Here is a 22,384-nt window from a genome sequence, read left to right on the forward strand (position 1 = left end):
CTGTAGTACAATGTTACTTTCCCGCTGAACGGCAATTAAGACATATATTTTTTTTTTCTGATTAATAAACTCCACTCCCTAAAAAAATTATCACAATTCACAGCTAAATGGCAATTAAGATGTATTTTTTTTCCTAATTCTACACCTTAAAATAAGAAATATAACAATCACAATTCACAGCAGAACCGCTGATAGGACGTACGTATCTATCCTATTAATGCACCCCATAAATGGCTGTAGTACAATGCAACTTCACTGCTGAAAGGCAATTCTGACATATATTTATCCACTTTTTTTCCCTATTAATACACCCCAAAAAAATAATAATAATCAGCACAAAATGGCTAATGGGATGTAAGTATCTTTCCTATTAATACACCCTGTAAATGGCTGTAGTACAATGTAACTTCACCAAAGAACGGCGATTATGATTTTTTTTTTCCTAATAATACATTCCCCCCCAAAAAAAGTTAAACAATGTAAAATCAATGCAGGATGGCTAATAGGACGTATGTATCTATTCTATTAATACACCCCATAAATATCTGTAGTACAATGTAACTTTACCACTGAACTGCAATAATGACATATATTTTTCCCTTTTTTTCCTATTAATAACCCTCCCAAAAAAGATAAACAATGTAAAATTGACGCAGAATGGCTAATAGGACGTATGTATCTTTCCTATTAAGACACCCCGTAAATGGCTGCATCACAGAGAACTTGTACCCCATTCATAAGCAAGGTTTTCTGAAATTACTGATGTATTGTATAGTGCAAACAACCTAAAAGGAGCAGTATAACTGCAATATGGATGCCCAATTAGTGCAGCAAGGTGTAATAGAATCTCTCCTATTATCCAGGCTCTACACTCTCCTATTTCACCCTGTTCTCATTTTATAGTGTAGATAATGCCTTCTTATCCTTTCCCTACACTTTGACTAATCTTTCCCTGAACTTGTAAATCGCGTTTTCAGCACAATCAAGTATTTTTTCCTAGCACTGTCCCTCTCTCCCTGCACTTAGTACAATGGAAAATGGCAGAATCCAAGATGGCTGAAGCTATTTATAGGGGTGTGACATCACAGAGCTGGCTGCTGATTGGCTGCATGCATGGCAGAGTTCCTTGCTCCAAGTCCTCACACGTGCAGCAGCCATTTTAGGTAGAAATGTGATTCGTTACCACAAAGAGCGAGGAAATTCGGATTGAGAGAATCAAATCTTTTCCTGAAATTCGGATCGAATTCCACTTTGTCAACTTTGATCCGCTTATCTTTTGTTAGGTCTTTTGGAAGACTCCTTTAAGCAAAAGATTTTTATGGTCAGTAAAGACTACTACCTGGTGTCTAGCAACCTCTAGAAAATGACACCATTCCTCAAAAGTCCACTTGGTAGCTAGAAGCTCATAATGTCATAGCGTCAGCATCGGAAAATTTTCTAGAGAAACATGCACATGGCTTCATACAAGTGACAGTAAATGTGCCCTGAGACAGAACCACTCCCACTCCAACCTCAGAAGCATCAACCTCAACCACAAAAGGTCTATTCTGATGCACTTGGTTAAGAATGGGATCTTTGAAAAAACTTTTTTTTCAATTTTTCAAAGGCAATCATAGCTTCCAGCTTCCAATTGGCAACATCTGCACCTTTCTTGGGTAGATCTGTGAGAGGTTTGATAACAACAGAATTAATTTTTTTGAAATTTTCTATAATCGCCAAAGCCCAGGAATCGCTGAAAGGCTTTGAGAGACTTTGGTTAAATCCAGTCCTTAATTACCTGGACTGTAACTGGGTCCATACAAAAGGAATTCAGAGATATAATATACCCCAAGAATGGTACCTCTTTGACACTAAACAGACATTTTTCCAATTTAACAGATAATAGATTGCATTTAATATCTGTAGAGCAGCCTTTTTCTGATGAACATGAGAATTCAGATTGGAAGAGTACACCAAAATATTGTCTAAATAGACGACCAAATATTTTCCCTACAAATTATCAAACCAAGTTGTTGACCAAATTTTTCTTAAACAAGATTGCATCACCAAATACTCAAAGTGTCCCAGGGTATTAAAGGCTGTTTTTTACTCGTTCGAATCCTTGATGCAAAAAAGGTTACAAGCCCCTCGAAAGTCTGACTTGGTGAAACATTTACCTGAATCCCTGAATCTGGTTAAAGAGGTCAGGTATCAAAGGCAAAGGATAGCAGTTCTTGACCATGATTTTAATAAGCTCCAGTTAGTCAATACATAAAAAAAAATATAAAAAAAATCCCACCCCATAGGAAAAACAGACAGTCAGATATGAAGTGTTACCAGACTTTCTTTAATGTAGTCTTTCATGGCATTTTTTTTCGGACTCATCAAAAAAAAAATGCCCCTTTTGGAAATTTGGAGTCCAGAATCAACTCAATTGTGCAGTTGTAGGGAAAAAATGAGAGCCAGGTTAAACAAACACAACCTGACACTCATTCATGAGGTTACAACATTGGGGAGGAATCATTTGCAATGAAGCCATGGATATAGACTGAGGGATAGGTGAAGACGCTAAAATCAATATACTTTATTAGTAATTAATTAAAATCGGGGAACAAGTATCACTAATCCTCAAATAATGTGAGTGTGTGTAACAAAAACACAACTGATCACTGGTGGGCTAATCAGTTGTGTTTGTGTTACATACACTCACATTATTTGAGGATTAGTGATACTTGTTCCCCCGATATTAATTAATTGCTAATAAAGTATATTGATTTTATCGTCTTCACCTATCCGTCAGTCTGCTAATAATTGAGACATATACTTATTCCTTTTGTTTATTATCAGTGATGAAGCCATGAATATAGTAGAAAGATGATTTTCACAATCTCTACCACAACTCTTTGATTCCCCTGTCTCCCAATTAATAACTGGATTGTGAACCTGTAACCAAGGCATTCCTAGCAAGACATCAACAGGTAGTTCTCTCATAACCAGAAAGGAACAGACTTCAGAGTGAAGGATTCCCACTGTCATAGTGATCTAAGGAGTGCAGAATTTAATACCATCCTTTCCCAGGATACTAGCATCAATTGCGTCACTTGGATAGGAGAAAGCAATGGCGATAAAGAAAGACCTATGGTAAGGATATTGCAAATTTCTCACTAATGAAATCTGCTGCGGCCCCATAGTCTACAAAGGCCTTTTCTGTCAGTGTTTTACTCCCAAACTAAATGCAAATAGGAAACATTTTCGCCCTATAAGACGCACCTGCACATAAGATGCACCTAGGTTTTTGAGGAGGAAAATAGGAAAAAATATATTTTGAACCAAAAGTTGTGCTTTTGTTGGGTTTTGAACTAATGGTGGACTGTGGATCACACTATTATGGGGATCTGTGAATCACACTGTTATGGAGGGGATCTGTGGATGACATTGTTATGAGGGCATCTGTGGATGAAGCTGTTGTGGGGGATCTGTAGATGACACTGTTATGGGGGATCTGTAGATGACACTGTTATGGGGGCATCTGTGGATGCCACTGTTATGGGGGATCTGTGGATGACACTGTTATAGGGAGGGGGATTTTTGGATGACACTGTTATGGGGAGGGGGATCTGTGTATGACACTGTTATGGGGGGGGGGGGGAGATCTGTGGAAGACCATGCAATGGGGGATCTGTGGATGACAATATATAGCATCTTAAGCTATATGTGTCATCCACAGATTCTCCCCATAACAGTGTCCCCCAATACACTGAGCCCCGCTGCTCACAGCAGTATACATATCTAATCAGTAATCCTTAACCTTGAGTAACTTTAACTTTAAAACAGCGCTATCCTGTTTACTACCTTACAATCAAACTCTGGTAACAGACAGTGCGGGCGGCGGAGTAATGTCACTCACACACGTCATGCGCCTGCTCTGTCTGCTTCATTCATAAAGTGGGAGGAGCAGGCGCGTGACGTGTGAGAGTGATGTTACGCCGCCGCCCGCTCTGCCTGTTACCAGAGCTTGATTGTAAGGTAGTAAACAGGATAGCGCTGCTTTAAAGTTAAAGTTATTCGAGGTTAAGGATTACTGTTTAGATATGTATACTGCTGTGAGGGGCAGGGCCCGGTGTAAGAGTTGCCGGCCTCCAGACCCTCCTCCCTCCCCGCTGATACATCACTGTACTGTGCAGCATCGCAGCCAGCGATGTATCAGCGTTAGCGATGTACAAATGGCAGCATTCACCCCATAAGTTGCACTGCCATTTTCCCCATCTTATGGGGCAAAAAATGCGGTAATTATCTTAGAGACATCATTAATAGGTTCTTCCTGGTGAGATACCAGTACATAGGAAGTAGGAACCGGATCTGGAGGATACTTGAAACCCTGCAAAATCACACGTTCCCTATTTCGTTCTCTAAGGTGACAATCCAAATCTAAAAGTGTCACAGTCTCGTCTAAGGTGTCGGGGATAGGATAGTTGACCAGTAAATCCTTTAAGGCCTCAGAAAGACCCTGGCAAAACTTACAACTTAATGTAGTGTCATTTCATCCAGAAGCAATATAGCACTTCCTGCGCACAAAACTCCTCTACAGGCCAACTACCTTGTTTAAACTGACCAGTCTACTCTTAGCATATGCTGCTTAGTCCGGTTCATTATAGAACAGACCCATAGCAAAAAAGAAATTGTCAACCAAGGCTAAAACAGGTGTCACCACCAGACATCTGAGAAGCTCTGACAGACGTCTAGAACCTCCTCCTTGAGGTTCCTTTGTTTTGCTTTCATTTTCTCATCTCGTTAGCCTCTCTCAGCTGTCATGTAGTTGCACTGATTGCATCCCTTTAAATCCTTTTCCCATAGTGCATCACTTTGCGGTTTATACAACTTCCTGGAGTGTGTGCATGCTGTTCCTACTTCTGAGTCTTCTACAAGATAAGTTTTGTTAATTTATTTGTGTTTTTCTGTTTGCTGGATCCCAGGTGACCCTGACTCCCTCCGTATCTAGTGTAGGGAGCCGGTGGTCGTGTCCCCTCACTATTATAGGGTGTTCAGGTGTTATACAGTTGAGGTACGAGGATATGCGATCATCTACCATTGGGATTTTCGCATAGGCTGAGCAGTCAGGGAGAGAGCCAGGTCTGATGCAGGGCTCTCCCTTTTTGTTCCTTAGTTTTGGATCCAGTCAGTCATATTTTCATTTTGTGTTTTCTAGTTTCCTGCACACCTTCCGTGACATTATAAACCGCCAAAACCGTCTCAAGCATGGATCCGGTTTCACTTTTGACTGAACGCATGCAGGGTCTTTCATTGGAGGTAGCAGATCTCCGTAAGACTCTTTCTCAGTTTCAAGTGACCGGTTCAGCTTGCATTCATGGAGCTTGTTCTGAGCCTAAGATCTCGCTCCCAGATACGTTCTCCGGGGGTAGTGAGAATTTTGTGCGTTTTAGAGAGGCTTGCAAACTCCATTTTCGCCTACTTCCCCATTCCTCTGGTGATGAGGAACGGAGGGTGGGGATCATCATATCGCTGCTCAGGGATAACGCTCAGTCCTGGGCCTTTTCGCTGCCGGTGGGGGCACGGCCCCTCCGTTCAGTGGATGAATTCTTTTTAGCCCTGGGTCAGATATATGATGATCCGGATCGTGTTGCTCTGGCTAGAGTCTAGACTACGTCCTTTATGTCAGGGTAAACAATCCGCAGAGATATACTGTTCAGAATTTCAGAGATGGGCAGCTGATACTGGTTGGAATGATGCTGCACTCCGAAGTCAATTTTGCCCTGGTCTTTCAGAGGGATTGAAAGATGCATTTGCCTTTCATGAGAGGCCTACCACCTTGGACTCTGACATGTCTCGGGCCGTTCGTATTGACAGGCGTCTTAGAGAGAGAGGAGAGATCACTCCTTCCTGTCATACTCAATCCCAGGACCGTGCGGCGGTCTCATTCTGTGCACAGGGGTCTCAGTCGCTGTCAACCCCTTCTGAGCAGGAGCCCATGCAGCTGGGTTTGATTGCCTCTAACAATAGAAGATTCAGCCCTCATGGGAAGGCTTGTTTCTGTTGTGGAGGTATAAATCATTTGGCAAATGTTTGTCCCTCTAGGAGATTCAGGCAGTTTTTGAGAGTAATAAAGAAACAAATCCTTAAAAAATGTTCCATCTGTTACCATTGGCAGGGTTGATGCAGAAATTGAAGGTTTTCCGTTTGCTTGTAGTTCCCGTTTTGTCCTACCTGCCAGGGTGGCGCTAGAGAGCAAGAACATTTTTTTGTGAGATTTTTGTAGATAGTGGAGCATCTTTCAATCTCATTGATAATCAATTTGCTATAACTCATGGTTTCCAGGTATGCACTTTGGGAAAGGATATACCTGTTTTTGCTATTGATTCCGCTCCACTTTCTCAGAAATCATTAAAGGGCATAGTTCACAATATCCGTTTGATTGTGAGTGATGCTCATGTTGAGGATGTGTCATGTTTCGTCCTTAGCGGGTTGCCTACTCCTCTAGTGTTGGGGCTACCCTGGCTCACTAAAACTAACCCCACCATTGATTGGCAAGCGAGGCAAATAAATGGTTGGAGTGACTTTTGCAGAGAGAATTGCCTCACGACATCTGTTTCTGAGGTTTCTACTAAGACTGTACCATCTTTTCTCTCTGAATTTTCGGATGTCTACTCTGAGACTGGTGTTCAGGACTTGCCCCCGCACAGGGAGTACGATTGCCCTATTAATCTCACCCCAGGAGCCAAGCTGCCTAAATATTGTTTATACAATCTCTCCCAACCTGAAAGGGTCGCTATGCATGCTTATATCTCTGAGAGTCTGAGAAAGGGACACATACGACCCTCGAAGTCACCTGTTGCCGCTGTTTTTTTCTTTGTTAAGAAAAAAGATGGTTCTTTAAGACCATGTCTGGATTTCAGGGAGCTGAACAGTATCACAATTCGTGACCCTTATCCGCTTCCTTTGATCCCGGACCTGTTTAACCAGATTGTTGGGGCTAAAGTTTTTTCCAAGTTGGATCTAAGAGGGGCATACAACCCGGTCAGGGTCAGAGAAGGAGACGAATGGAAGACGGCCTTCAATACCCCTGAGGGCCATTTTGAGAATTTAGTTATGCCTTTTGGTTTGATGAATGCTCTAGCTGTCTTTCAGCATTTTGTGAACAGCATTTTTTATCATTTAATGGGGAAATTTGTATTAGTGTATCTGGATGACATTTTGATTTTTTCTCCTGATTTCAAAACTCATAAGGAACACTTACGTCAGGTCTTACTCATCCTGCGGGAGAATAAACTGTACGCTAAACTGGAGAAATGTGTGTTTGCGGTTCCAGAAATTCAATTTCTGGGGTTTCTTCTCTCCGCTTCTGGTTTTTGCATGGACCCCGAGAAGGTCCGCGCTGTGCATGAGTGGGAGCTTCCTGAGAATCAGAAGGCGCTAATGCGTTTTTTGGGCTTTGCCAATTATTACAGGAAGTTTATTTTGAATTATTCCTCTATTGTTAAACCACTCACTGATATGACTATAAAGGGGGTAGATTTTTCCTCCTGGTCGGTAGAGGCGCGTAAGGCCTTTTCTAATATCAAGAAGAGTTTTGCTTCCGCTCCCATCTTGGTACAACCTGATATTTCTCTACCCTTCATAGTTGAGGTTGATGCTTCTGAGGTGGGTGTGGGTGCGGTCTTGTCTCAGGGTTCCTCTCCTGCCAAATGGCGACCGTGTGCCTTTTTCTCGAAGAAACTCTCCTCCGCAGAGAGAAATTACGATGTGGGAGATAGAGAGTTGTTGGCCATCAAATTGGCTTTTGAGGAATGGCGCCATTGGCTAGAGGGAGCCAGACACCCTATTACCGTAATTACTGACCATAAGAATCTGGCCTACTTGGAGTCAGCCAAGCGTCTGAACCCGAGACAGGCCAGATGGTCTTTGTTATTTTCTAGGTTTAATTTTGTTGTCGCGTTCCGCCCTGGGGTTAAGAATGTGAAGGCGGATGCCCTGTCACGTTGTTTTCCGGGAGGTGGGAATTTTGAAGACCCGGGTCCCATTTTGGCTGAAGGTGTGGTGGCCTTTGCTCTTTATCCTGAATTAGAGGCAGAGGTTCAGGTAGCCCAGTCAGAGGCTCCTGATCTTTGTCCTCCTGGGAGGTTATTTGTGCCTCTCGCTTTAAGACACAAGATTTTTAAGGAACACCACGATACTGTCCTTGCTGGGCACCCGGGGGCAAGAGCCACAGTGGATCTCATCGCTCGGAGATTCTGGTGGCCGGCGCTTCATAAGTCGGTTGAGGGTTTTGTGGCAGCCTGCGAGACCTGCGCTCGTGCCAAAGTCCCTCATTCACGGCCATCAGGTCCTCTCCTTCCCTTACCCATTCCTTCCCGTCCTTGGACACATCTGTCCATGGACTTCATTACGGACCTGCCCTGTTCCTCGGGGAAGACTGTGATTCTGGTGGTGGTGGACCGTTTTAGCAAAATGGTGCATTTCATCCCTTTTCCTGGCTTGCCCAATGCTAAGACGCTGGCGCAGGCATTTATTGATCACATTGTTAAATTGCATGGTATTCCTTCAGAAAAAGTCTCTGATAGGGGCACGCAGTTTGTTTCCAGATTCTGGAAGGCTTTCTGTTCTATCTTGGGGGTTCGGTTGTCATTCTCTTCTGCTTTCCACCCGCAGTCGAATGGCCAGACAGAGCGCATCAATCAGAATCTGGAGACATATCTGCGCTGTTTTGTGGCGGAGAATCAGGAGGATTGGTGTTCTTTTTTGTCTCTTGCTGAGTTTGCTTTAAATAACCGTTGTCAGGAGTCCTCTGATAAGTCACCATTTTTTGGTGCATATGGGTTTCATCCGCAGTTTGGGACATTCTCGGGAGAGGGGTCTTCTGGTTTACCTGATGAGGACAGATTCTCCTAGTCTTTGTCATCTATTTGGCAAAAGATTCAGGATAATCTAAAGAGCATCAGTGAGAGATATAAGCGTGTGGCAGATAAGAGACGTGTGCCTGGTCCGGACCTGAATGTTGGTGATCTGGTGTGGTTGTCTACCAAGAATATCAAATTGAAGGTTCCCTCCTGGAAGTTGGGTCCTAAGTTTATTGGGCCTTACAAAATCTTGTCTGTCATCAATCCTGTTGCCTACCGTCTTGATCTTCCTCAAACTTGGAAGATCCATAATGTTTTTCATAAGTCCTTATTAAAACCTTATGTATGTTTAACCCATTGTACCCTCGTCTTTGCCTCCTCCTCCGATTGTGGTTGATGGTAATCTTGAATTTCAGGTCTCTAAGATTGTGGATTCTCGTGTTGTCCGCGGTTCTCTCCAGTACCTCGTTCATTGGGAGAGTTATGGTCCTGAGGCGAGGATGTGGGTCCCAGTGACGGACATTAAGGCCACTCGTCTCATCAGGGCTTTCCATAGGTCCCATCCTGAGAAGGTGGGCTCTGAGTGTCCAGAGTCCACTCGTAGAAGGAGGGGTACTGTCACCACCAGACATCTGAGAAGATCTGACAGACGTCTAGAACCTCCTCCTTGAGGTTCCTTTGTTTTGCTTTCATTTTCATTACAACTTCCTGGAGTGTGTGCATGCTGTTCCTACTTCTGAGTCTTCTACAAGATAAGTTTTGTTCATTTATTTGTGTTTTTCTGTTTGCTGGATCCCAGGTGACCCTGACTCCCTCCGTATCTAGTGTAGGGAGCCGGTGGTCGTGTCCTCTCACTATTATAGGGTGTTCAGGTGTTATACAGTCGAGGTACGAGGATATGCCATCATCTACCATTGGGATTTTCGCATAGGCTGAGCCGTCGGGGAGAGAGCCAGGTCTGATGCAGGGCTCATCCTTTTTGTTTCTTAGTTTTGGATCCAGTCAGTCGTATATTCATTTTGTGTTTTCTAGTTTCCTGCACACCTTCCGTGACAACAGGTGAATAAGAGGGAAGAGAGAATGCCCACTCCTGGGGATCTCCCTGTAACAATGAAATGGCAATTTCTACTGGTTTCTGTTCAAAAACAGAAGGCTTGAGTCTGAAATAAAGTTTACAGCCCTCCTTAAAAGCAAAAAAACATATTTTCTGTCACCTGCAAACTTCTCAGAAACTTTAATTTTAGGTTCCATAGAAAGGGAAGCTGAGGTATTGTCCAGCAACCTCTAAATAGTCTCCTGATTAAGAACCCTCTGGGCTAAATTCTGGATTATCAGGGAGAGGCTCTGCATTTGTTCCACTAAATCACAGACCGGATTCATAATGTGAAACAAGTAGAGCTAGGTTTGAGAAAGTGAATATGTCAGGAATAGGCAACTACCATCACACACAAACAGGGACAGCGCAGCCCTAATACTTCCTGAACCAACTATTCCTACTTACTTGCACCTACTTGTCTCCCTTGGTAGTGACCCCATAACTTAGCAGCAGTCCCTACGCTGGCGTGCACGTGAAGGAAAAACACAAACAAGGAACAACAAATAAACATAAGAGGAGTCGTACAGTAAAGGGTCAAATGCCAGTCAGACAATAAAATTCAAAAATGCCAGATGCAAGTAGGAAACCAACATGCCAGAAAGTCAAAACCAGGAGATTAATACAATACCAAATATTGCTAGAAGCCAAAAAAGTTGTCATAATACCGATCCGGAAATCAGAAAGCCAAATAAGTTTTCAATACCACAAGGGAACAACAGGGGGAGCAAGAGGATATGAAATTCACTGTCAACTGCACATTCTAGCACCGGCCTTTTATACAGAGAAGAGAGCAGTTCACGCCAGTGTCCCTGCATCTTGAGTGCAGCTGCCAGCTGAGCGTCCTGATGCTCTGGAGTCCTGGCACGCCACCTCATTGACCCGGGGCTCCAGTGTCAGATTGGGCTGCCTAGCAGCCTTAGTTGCCCTGGTAACCGGGCGCTGCTGCTGCACGGGGGCATCAGCAGCCAGAGAAAGCATAACAGCTGTAGTCTGAACCTATCCATAAGTACCAAAGGAGATGGTAAATAAAAGTACCATTCACTTGAATAGGACTGAGCTGCACAGAGGGCATGTGACTGATGGACATGACATCACAGACTGTGATAACATCTCACCAATAAAATTGTGTTTAAAACTCCTTTAACCTGTTCCCAACTGCCCATAGACTATAAACTTCTGTCAGTGACAGTAGGACACCTCATAGAGAAGGCAGGGATGGTTCCTCGGTGTCCCTGCCTTCTAGATCACTGTATATACAAAGCTGAAGGAGTGCTGTGTATACAGCTCAGGAAGCGCTATGCAGCTTCCTGTGTTGGCCCCAGCGATCATTCACGTACTATCCACCGGAGGAGCTGTCGCTAAAGACACTAGACAGTTATTATACACGATTCTAAGAAGAAAATCTCTTATACATATAGGTTTCTTCAAGTTAAATAAACTGTCTAGTAAAAAGTCAATATACTGGATGTTTTACCATAAAGCTGAATAAGATCCAGTGTAAATTGTTTATGTAAAATGACATTACAACCTGCTATTAAAGTCACACATTAAAATGAGAAGTAACATTTTGACATTTATTCAATTAGCAGAAGAAAAAAAATAAAACTTCAGCTCCAAGTTATAACTAAATAGTTTTAACTGAACATTTAGGGTCTCATTTACTAAAGACTAGCATTTCACACGCCACTCTTAGGGTCCATTCACACGTCTGCAATTTCATTCCGCATTTTGCGGAACGGAATTGCGGACCCATTCATTTCTAAGGGACAGCACGATGTTCTGCCCGGATCCGGAGTTGCGGATCTGCACTTCCAGGTCCGCAATTCCGTTCCCGAAAAAAATAGAACATGTCCTATTCTTGTCCGCAATTGCGGACAAGAATAGGCATTTTCTATTAAGTGCTGGCAATGTGCGGTCCGCAAAATGCGGAACGCACATCGCCGATATCCGTGTTTTGCGAGGATCCGCAAAACACACACGGATGTGTGAATGGACCCTTAAAGAGATTTTCCAGGAGTAGAATATTGATGACATCTTCAGGATAGGTCATCAATATCTTATCGGTGAGGGTTTGATTCCCAGAGGTCCCAGCAATCAGCTTTTTGAAGCAGCTAGTGAGCGCTGCAGCCTCTTCCTAGGCTAGTGATGTCACAGTCATTAGTCACATCTCCTATGTGCAGCTCAGTCTCATGCAAGTGAATGGGGCTGAACAGCAGTACCAAGCACAGCCGCTATCTAATGCACGGAGCTGTGCTTGATATGCTGTGAGGAGGCCACAGAGCTCACATTTTATGCAGAGGAATTTTCGGGAATGGTGATAAAATTGTGTTTAAAACTACTTTAACCTGTTCCCGACTGCCCATAGACTATAAACTTCTATCAGTGACAGTAGGACACCTCATAGAGAAGGCAGGGATGGTTCCTCGGTGTCCCTTCCTTCTAGATCACAGTATATACAAAGTTAAAGGAGTGCTGTGTATACAGCTCAGGAAGCGATATGCAGCTTCCTGTGTTGGCCCCAGCGATCATGTGACAGCCGGGGGTGGGAGACTGTAGGGTCTTTCTAGACTTCGATCAGCCCTGCAGTGAGGCTGTACAGTGCTGTATAGTGCTGTACAGCCTCTCTGGTGGCTGTATTTCCCCTGTAACTGGCTAATATGTTAGCCCTAGTTACAGGAGAAATCATCAATAAAATAAAATAAAGTTAAATGTCCCCCAAAGATCATGTATAACCGAATGGGGGACACAAACTGTAAAGTACAAAGAATGAAAAAAATATATATATTTTTTTATTTAAAAAATGATATATAAACGTTTTGTGTATAAAAAAGCCCTTTTCCCGTGATCAATTAAAAAATTGTAAAAAATAGACATATTTGGTATCACCACAACCGTAATGATCTACCCCATCTAGTGAAAACCGTAAATAAAAATCCTAATGTAAAACGATGAAAAAGTCATACCTACCAAAAAATGATACCAATGAAAATGCTGCCTCATCCCGCTAAGGGCCCATTCACACGACCATATGAACAGATCTGCATCCGTTCCGCATTCAAGACTATGGTTCCGCAAAAATGCGGATCATAGGTTAGTGCTTCCGTATGTTATCACGGAAAAACGGATCCGCATATTTGCGGATCCGCAAAACACATATGGTCGTCTGAATGAGGCCTAAAAGAAAATGACCACACAAAAACATGTTTGTTTCTTAAAAACATAGACATATTTGGTATCACTGCTTCCGTGATGACCGGCTCTAAAACAGTATTACATGAAAAAACTATGCGAGATCAGCCTAGGCCTCTTTCATACAAACAATATAGTTTGTGTCAGCATGTGTTCAGGGTGCGTTCAGTGAAACGGTCTCAGAATGGCTTGGATAAGTAAAAGCATTCCAAAGTTATTACCACATAAAGTGACACATGTTAGATTCACAAAATTTGGCTTGGCAAGGGATGTGGGTAAATGACCTGGTCTGGTAGTTGTTAATGGGACTTCTCATACCTTCCAACTTTCTGTCAGAGAAAAAAGGCACATTAGCCTCTGTACGTGTAGCCAGTGGCGTACATAGAGAAGTAGGGGCCCCATAGCAAGGATTAAACCTGGCCCCCCACACAGGACAGAAGGGTTTCTGCCTAAACCCCTTTCAATGACCCTTGGGCCATTTTTGAACTGCCTCATTTGCTAAAAGTTGTTTCTTTAGAGAGTAGAGTCCTGACCAAGTTTTCACCCCCAGTAGAAGAGGGGATGATTGCAACAGGGCCCCCTCTTGCCCTGGGCCCCATAGCAGTCCCATGGTCTGCAACTATGGTAGTTACATCCTGCGTGTAGCAAATGCATGAGTTCTGTCTTATCATTCTTGTCGTTTTTCTGTGGTTTCCTGACTCACAGAACTTTTTATGACTCTGGAGAGTGTCACAGTAAAGAACAATTAAGGTGCGTCCACATGTGTGGAAATACAGCAGAAAAATGCAATGTGCAATAAACCTATGTATTTTATTTACAATTACTCACCAAGATCATTATCTGCCTCTTCTCTGCATGTGTCACAGAAAAGCTGAAGATTCTGCTATTATATTAGTTTTAAAAACTGAGAGCCCCCAATAGCCTCTGGTAAAAGTCTAGTATCTAGCATTATAAGTCAACAAAAGTTAATGTGTCCCCCCCCCCCCCCCCCCCCCCCCCCAATTTTTATTGCACTGCAGCATACCTGTTCAGGCGAATGAAGATTTGCAGAAAAAAAATTAGGAGCCATGGTTCTACACTTCATTAAACTCTCACCAGTCATGCCATCATATATGGTGATCAACAATGCCCAGTGTTGATGCTATAAGTTCTCATCTTCTATCACTAAGATTGACAGTCTCGCGTTAAAGGCTATGTACACCTTTGGAGTAGAAAAAAATTATGATTGCATTTAACTTATTTTTGGCTAGACATCATATTTTCAATTGGCCTTTATTAAAAATATTGAGCTGTTCAGTCACAAAGGGTTAACTGTTTTTAACAATTTTCTAACTGTGTGACTGGTACTTTCACTTTCACTTTGTGTAGGTCATCTAATAATCCTTATCTCTAAACTACTAAGAGGTCATAAACACTTATTTAAGCCACATTCTTATTAGTAAGATAAGGATTGCGCTATAATGAGTGTTTATAATGTGGGAGAGCAGAGATAAGGAGTCTGTCTGCTCCTCAGATGACGGAAAAGACAAAAAATCCACAGGCAGCTAGTAGAGCATGTCAACTGTGTACAGAAAAAAGGATTCCATATTGTTAATAAAGACCAATTGAAAAAATGAGTTTTTGCTCAAAATAAGTATAATGTGATAATAATAAAAAAAATTACCCCAAAAGGTATACATAACCTTTAAGCATTTTTCCATGGACTGAGAATCTTGACAATCTACAATAGGAGACCACATTCAAACTCAGTACTGATATTGATATTCTCTATATAAATCATGAAAATGAGGTTGCATTTTCGAGATTAATTTATATAAGTTTGAAGTTATTTTGATATATAGAACAAAATAAAAACATATACTCCTCCCCACCTCTCACATTATGGTTTACAGAGAGGTTTATGAAAATGTAATGCTCATCATTCTTCATAACTTCAAGATAAAATAACTATGAAATATTCTTATAAAACAACATCTTGTCATTGTAGAGAATGAAACAGAAATTTTTCATATTTTACATTTTTCAATAGATTATGTGTTGGCATTTATACATATAAATCCTTAGCCAATCGAGTCACACAGAATAATAGCACTGAAAATATATCTAATGTACATTAACGTTCATATTTTATGGATGTAAATTTACAACAAAAATACAGAAAAGCAGTCATCGAGTTTTACTCAGTACAAAGCAGCCTCTAATTTAAAGGCCTAAATACACTAGCATAAAATAAAAAAGAACACCTGGAAAACGTAATGTGATTGAGCTGAGACTGACAAAGTATAAATGGCTAGTAGTGCTTGGTTAATGATCACACAACCAACGTGCTGCACCCTTTATTTTGGGTTCTGCAGAACAGCATAGTTGAGCCAGGGTCACATTAATACGGGGGGGGGGGCATCTCCCCTTGCGGCGATACAGGCTGCGACTCTGCCATGGTGACAGTCATACAGATGATGGATATCCTTCTGTGGAAGGTCATTCCAGGCTCCTTCAACTTGGAGCCATAGTTCGGCCAAGATGGATGTTGGCTCCTGTGCATGAGAGCTCTGTCGCTCCATCCAGTCCCAGATATTCTCAATGCGGGAGAAATCTGGTTATCCTGCTGGCCAGAAGATTAGAGATGTCGCAAACATAAAATTTTCCGTTCGCGAACGTGCGAACCGCAATAGACTTCAATAGGAAGGCGAATTTGAAAACCCACAGGGACTCTTTGTGGCCACCATAGTGATGGAAAAGTTGTTTCAAGGGGACTAACACCTGGACTGTGGCATGCCGGAGGGGGATCCATGGCAAAACTCCCATGGAAAATTACGTAGTTGACCCAGAGTGTGGTAAGTTGAAATCGCAATGCGATTTATAGTACTTGAATTAATCGCATTGCGATTTAAACTTTCTCAAATCCGACAGTACATTCTAGCATGGAGTCGTTCCCATGGTGATGGGGACGCTCCATGAGCACGGAAGTCGGCAGAAGTTCTATGTTGAAATCGCAATGCGATTTATAGAACTTGAATTAATCGCATTGCGATTTCAACTTTCTCAAATCCGACAGTACATTCTAGCATGGAGTCGTTCCCATGGTGATGGGGACGCTCCATGAGCACGGAAGTCGTCAGAAGTTCTAAGTTGAAATTGCAGGTTATATTAATCGCATTGCGAATTCAACTTAGAGCTGGGTTCCTAATGGTTGTATTGCTAGAATATAACGAAGATTGAGAATATAGTGCTATATTCGTTATATTCGTCAATTCTAGCAATACAACCATTAGGAACTTAACTCTAAGTTGAATTCGCAATGCGATTAATATAACCTGCATTACTCGCATAGCGATTACAACTTAGATCTGAGTTCCTAATGGTTGTATTGTTAGAATTGACAACGAATATACCACTATATTCTCAATCTTCATTATATTCTATCAATATAACCATTAGGAACCCAGCTCTAAGTTGTAATCGCAATGCGATTAATATAACCTGTATCAATCGCATTGCGATTACAACTTTGTGACACTGCAGCTTCAGAATTAATCTAAGATGGATGCTGTCCTTGCTTTTTGATAGGCGGTGGGAGGGTCTGGGAGGGAGGTTCTGCTGCTGATAGGCTGGAATGTGTCTGCTGACTGTGAGGTACAGGGTCAAAGTTTGCTCAATGATGACGTATAGGAGGCGAACCAAACATCGCATATGTTCGCCCGCAGCAGCGAACGCGAACAAGCTATGTTCGCCGGGAACAATTCGCCGGTGAATAGTTCGGGACATCTCTACAGAAGATCTGCTAGATACCCTGAAGGGCAGGTTGTGTAGTGTGTTCAATATGTGGATGGGTGTTATCTTGTTGGAACACATCTCCTGAGTAGAGTTGAGCGGACACCTGGATGTTCGGGTTCGAGAAGTTCGGCCGAACTTCCCGGAAATGTTCGGGTTCGGGATCCGAACCCGATCCGAACTTCGTCCCGAACCCTATTGAAGTCAATGGGGACCCGAACTTTTCGGCACTAAAAAGGCTGTAAAACAGCCCAGAAAAAAAGGGCTAGAGGGCTGCAAAAGGCAGCAACATGTAGGTAAATCCCCTGCAAACAAATGTGGATAGGGAAATGAATTTAAATAGAAATAAAATAAAAATTTAACAATATCAATTGGAGAGAGGTCCCATAGCAGAGAATCTGGCTTCACGTCACCCACCACTGGAACAGTCCATTCTCAGATATTTAGGCCCCGGCACCCAGGCAGAGGAGAGAGGTCCCGTAACAGAGAATCTGGCTTCATGTCAGCAGAGAATCAGTCTGCATGTCATAGCAGAGAATCAGGATTCACGTCAGCCACCACTGCAACAGTCCATTGTCATATATTTAGGCCCAGCACCCAGGCAGAGGAGAGAGGTCCCGTAACAGAGAATCTGTCTTCATGTCAGCAGAGAATCAGTCTGCATGTCTTAGCAGAGAATCAGGCTTCACGTCAGCCACCACTGCAACAGTCCATTGTCATATATTAAGGCCCAGCACCCAGGCAGAGGAGAGAGGTCCCGTAACAGAGAATCTGTCTTCATGTCAGCAGAGAATCAGTCTGCATGTCATAGCAGAGAATCAGGCTTCACGTCAGCCACCACTGCAACAGTCCATTGTCATATTTTTAGGCACAGCACCCAGGCAGAGGAGAGAGGTCCCGTAACAGAGAATCTGTCTTCATGTCAGCAGAGAATCAGTCTGCATGTCATTGCAGAGAATCAGGCTTCACGTCACCCAACATTGGAACAGTCCATTGGCATATATTTAGGCCCAGGCACCCAGGCAAAGGAGAGTGGTCCCGTAACAGAGAATCTGTCTTCATGTCAGCAGAGAATCAGTCTGCATGTCATATCAGAGAATCAGGCTTCACGTCACCCAACATTGGAACAGTCCATTAGCATATATTTAGGCCCAGGCACCTAGGCAGAGGAGAGAGGTCCCGTAACAGAGAATCTGTGTTCATGTCAGCAGAGAATCAGTCTGCATGTCATAGCAGAGAATCAGGCTTCACGTCACCCAACATTGGAACAGTCCATTGGCATATATTTAGGCCCAGTCACCCAGGCAGAGGAGAGAGGTCCTGTAACAGAGAATCTGTCTTCATGTCAGCAGAGAATCAGTCTGCATGTCATAGCAGAGAATCAGGCTTCACGTCAGCCACCACTGCAACAGTCCATTGTCATATATTTAGGCCCAGCACCCAGGCAGAGGAGAGAGGTCCCGTAACAGAGAATCTGGCTTCATGTCAGCAGAGAATCAGTCTGCATGTCATAGCAGAGAATCAGGCTTCACGTCAGTCACCACTGCAACAGTCCATTGTCATATATTTAGGCCCAGCACCCAGGCAGAGGAGGTCCCGTAACAGAGAATCTGGCTTCATGTCAGCAGAGAATCAGTCTTCATGTCATAGCAGAGAATCAGGCTTCACGTCTGCCACCACTGCAACAGTCCATTTTCATATATTTAGGCCCAGCACCCAGGCAAAAGAGAGAGGTCCCGTAACAGAGAATCTGTCTTCATGTCAGCAGAGAATCAGTCTGCATGTCATAACAGAGAATCAGGCTTCACGTCACCCAACATTGGAACAGTCCATTGGCATATATTTTGGCCCAGGCACCCAGGCAGAGGAGAGAGGTCCCGTAACAGAGAATCTGTCTTCATGTCAGCAGAGAATCAGTCTGCATGTCATAGCAGAGAATCAGGCTTCACGTCAGTCACCACTGCAACAGTCCATTGTCATATATTTAGGCCCAGCACCCAGGCAGAGGAGGTCCCGTAACAGAGAATCTGTCTTCATGTCAGCAGAGAATCAGTCTGCATGTCATAGCAGAGAATCAGGCTTCACGTCAGCCACCACTGCAACAGTCCATTGTCATATATTTAGGCCCAGCACCCAGGCAGAGGAGAGAGGTCCCGTAACAGAGAATCTGTCTTCATGTCAGCAGAGAATCAGTCTGCATGTCATAGCAGAGAATCAGGCTTCACGTCAGCCACCACTGCAACACTCCATTGTCATATATTTAGGCCCAGCACCCAGGCAGAGGAGAGAGGTCCCGTAACAGAGAATCTGTCTTCATGTCAGCAGAGAATCAGTCTGCATGTCATAGCAGAGAATCAGGCTTCACGTCAGCCACCACTGCAACAGTCCATTGTCATATATTTAGGCCCAGCACCCAGGCAGAGGAGAGAGGTCCCGTAACAGAGAATCTGTCTTCATGTCAGCAGAGAATCAGTCTGCATGTCATAGCAGAGAATCAGGCTTCACGTCAGTCACCACTGCAACAGTCCATTGTCATAAATTTAGGCCCAGCACCCAGGCAGAGGAGAGAGGTCCCGTAACAGAGAATCTGTCTTCATGTCAGCAGAGAATGAGTCTGCATGTCATAGCAGAGAATCAGGCATCACGTCAGCCACCACTGCAACAGTCCATTATCAAATATTTAGGCCCAGCACCCAGGCAGAGGAGAGAGGTCCCGTAACAGACAATCTGGCTTCATGTCAGCAGAGAATCAGTCTGCATGTCATATCAGAGAATCAGGCTTCACGTCACCCAACATTGGAACAGTCCATTGGCATATATTTAGGCCCCGGCACCCAGAGAGAGGAGAGGTTCATTCAACTTTGGGTAGCCTCGCAATATAATGGTAAAATGAAAATAAAAATAGGATTGAATGAGGAAGTGCCCTGGAGTACAATAATATATGGTTAAGGGGAGGTAGTTAATGTCTAATCTGCACAAGGGATGGACAGGTCCTGTGGGATCCATGCCTGGTTCATTTTTATGAACGTCAGCTTGTCCACATTGGCTTTAGACAGACGGCTGCGTTTGTCTGTAATGACAACCCCTGCCGTGCTGAATACACGTTCAGACAAAACGCTGGCCGCCGGGCAGGCCAGCACCTCCAAGGCGTAAAAGGCTAGCTCTGGCCACGTGGACAATTTAGAGACCCAGTAGTTTAATGGGGCCGAACCATCAGTCAGTACGTGGAGGGGTGTGCACACGTACTGTTCCACCATGTTAGTGAAATGTTGCCTCCTGCTAACACGTTGCATATCAGGTGGTGGTGCAGTTAGCTGTGGCGTGTTGACAAAACTTTTCCACATCTCTGCCATGCTAACCCTGCCCTCAGAGGAGCTGGCCGTGACACAGCTGCCTTGGCGACCTCTTGCTCCTCCTCTGCCTTGGCCTTGGGCTTCCACTTGTTCCCCTGTGACATTTGGGAATGCTCTCAGTAGCGCGTCTACCAACGTGCGCTTGTACTCGCGCATCTTCCTATCACGCTCCAGTGCAGGAAGTAAGGTGGGCACATTGTCTTTGTAGCGTGGATCCAGCAGGGTGGCAACCCAGTAGTCCGCACAGGTTAAAATGTGGGCAACTCTGCTGTCGTTGCGCAGGCACTGCAGCATGTAGTCGCTCATGTGTGCCAGGCTGCCCAGGGGTAAGGACAAGCTGTCCTCTGTGGGAGGCGTATCGTCATCGTCCTGCCTTTCCCCCCAGCCACGCACCAGTGATGGGCCCGAGCTGCGTTGGGTGCCACCCCGCTGTGACCATGCTTCATCCTCATCCTCCTCCACCTCCTCCTCATCCTCGTCCTCCAGTAGTGGGCCCTGGCTGGCCACATTTGTACCTGGCCTCTGCTGTTGCAAAAAACCTCCCTCTGAGTCACTTCGAAGAGACTGGCCTGAAAGTGCTAAAAATGACCCCTCTTCCTCCTCTCCTCCTCCTGGGCCACCTCCTCTTCCATCATCGCCCTAAGTGTTTTCTCAAGGAGACATAGAAGTGGTATTGTAACGCTGATAACGGCGTCATCGCCACTGGCCATGTTGGTGGAGTACTCGAAACAGCGCAACAGGGCACACAGGTCTCGCATGGAGGCCCAGTCATTGGTGGTGAAGTGGTGCTGTTCCGCAGTGCGACTGACCCGTGCGTGCTGCAGCTGAAACTCCACTATGGCCTGCTGCTGCTCGCACAGTCTGTCCAGCATGTGCAAGGTGGAGTTCCACCTGGTGGGCACGTCGCATATGAGGCGGTGAGCGGGAAGGCCGAAGTTACGCTGTAGCGCAGACAGGCGAGCAGCGGCAGGATGTGAACGCCGGAAGCGCGAACAGACGGCCCGCACTTTATGCAGCAGCTCTGACATGTCGGGGTAGTTGTGAATGAACTTCTGCACCACCAAATTCAGCACATGCGCCAGGCAAGGGATGTGCGTCAAACCGGCTAGTCCCAGAGCTGCAACGAGATTTCGCCCATTATCGCACACCACCAGGCCGGGCTTGAGGCTCACCGGCAGCAACCACTCGTCGGTCTGTTGTTCTATACCACGCCACAACTCCTGTGCGGTGTGGGGCCTGTCCCCCAAACATATGAGTTTCAGAATGGCCTGCTGACGTTTACCCCGGGCTGTGCTGAAGTTGGTGGTGAAGGTGTGTGGCTGACTGGATGAGCAGGTGGAAGAAGAGGAGGAGGAAGCTGAGTAGGAAGGAGGTGGCAACAGGAGGCAAAGAATGTTGCCCTGCGATCCTTGGCGGCGGAAGGACGTGCGCCAAACAGCTCTCCGCCTGGGGCCCAGCTGCCACTACATTTACCCAGTGTGCAGTTAGGGAGATATAGCGTCCCTGGCCGTGCTTACTGGTCCACGTATCTGTGGTTAGGTGGACCTTGCTACAGATGGCGTTGCGCAGTGCACACTTGATTTTATCGGATACTTGGTTGTGCAGGGAAGGCACGGCTCTCTTGGAGAAGTAGTGGCGGCTGGGAACAACATACTGTGGGACAGCAAGCGACATGAGCTGTTTGAAGCTGTCTGTGTCCACCAGCCTAAATGACAGCATTTCATAGGCCAGTAGTTTAGAAATGCTGGCATTCAGGGCCAGGGATCGAGGGTGGCTAGGTGGGAATTTACGCTTTCTCTCAAATGTTTGTGAGATGGAGAGCTGAACGCTGCCGTGTGACATGGTTGAGATGCTTGGTGACGGAGGTGGTGGTGTTGGTGGTACATCCCCTGTTTGCTGGGCGGCAGGTGCCAACATTGCTTCAGAGGCGGAGGAAGAGGCTGAGGCGGCAGCAGCAGAAGAGGCTGAGGCGGCGGCAGCAGCAGAAGAGGCCGAGGCGGCAGCAGCAGAAGAGGTAGAGGGGGAGCCTGAGTGACTTCCTTGGTTTTAAGGTGTTTACTCCACTTCAGTTCATGCTTTGCATGCAGATGCCTGGTCATGCAGGTTGTGCTAAGGATCAGAACGTTAATGCCTCGCTTCAGGCT

Source organism: Bufo gargarizans, chromosome 3, assembly GCF_014858855.1.
Source record: "Bufo gargarizans isolate SCDJY-AF-19 chromosome 3, ASM1485885v1, whole genome shotgun sequence".
In the NCBI taxonomy this organism is placed as follows: domain Eukaryota; kingdom Metazoa; phylum Chordata; class Amphibia; order Anura; family Bufonidae; genus Bufo; species Bufo gargarizans.